Below are 660 nucleotides of genomic sequence, written 5' to 3' on the forward strand. Positions count from 1 at the left end.
CGAATAGTGGGATTGACCGTCACATTATAACGCCCCCACGGCTGAAAGGGCGAGCATGTCTTTATTTAGTGCTTTACAGAATATGTCTTTTAACTGTACATAGAATTCCTGGTACGATAAGTTTGTGTCATAGAATACGTAATGATGAAAAATTCAAAAGTGGTTTTGATATAAGTAATGTTTTGACACATTTTAATTGTAAAAAAAAATGGACAACCAGATAAAAAATAAATTTAGCTGTAATTTATTGTAGAAACAACCACTTGGTTTCTGCTATTGAAATGTGTGACGGATTTTCTATTATATATTTATTTTAATATCGATGTTTGTTTAAATTAAATTTATATTGATAAATGTACATAACTTATACTGTTAAATCTGCATTGTGAAATTTCCGCTTATTCTCTAAAGTTTTAAAAGATTCTCGAGTGTAAGAATCAACAATATACGTGTGTACGTAAACGCTACTGTAGCGTCAGTATTCTTGTGGAACTGAAATTTCGAGAAACTCTCCACACTCCTATAAATATAACCAATGCGACGCCCCAAAAACAGTATCTATTATTGGTTTGCTATAGTTGGTGCACTATAAAATTCGGAAGCTATAACTGTGATTGTTATAACGCTTATTAATCGGGAAACTTAAGATATATGACCAGG

Source organism: Limulus polyphemus, unplaced genomic scaffold (genome assembly GCF_000517525.1).
Source record: "Limulus polyphemus unplaced genomic scaffold, Limulus_polyphemus-2.1.2 Scaffold107, whole genome shotgun sequence".
NCBI classification, from domain to species: domain Eukaryota; kingdom Metazoa; phylum Arthropoda; class Merostomata; order Xiphosura; family Limulidae; genus Limulus; species Limulus polyphemus.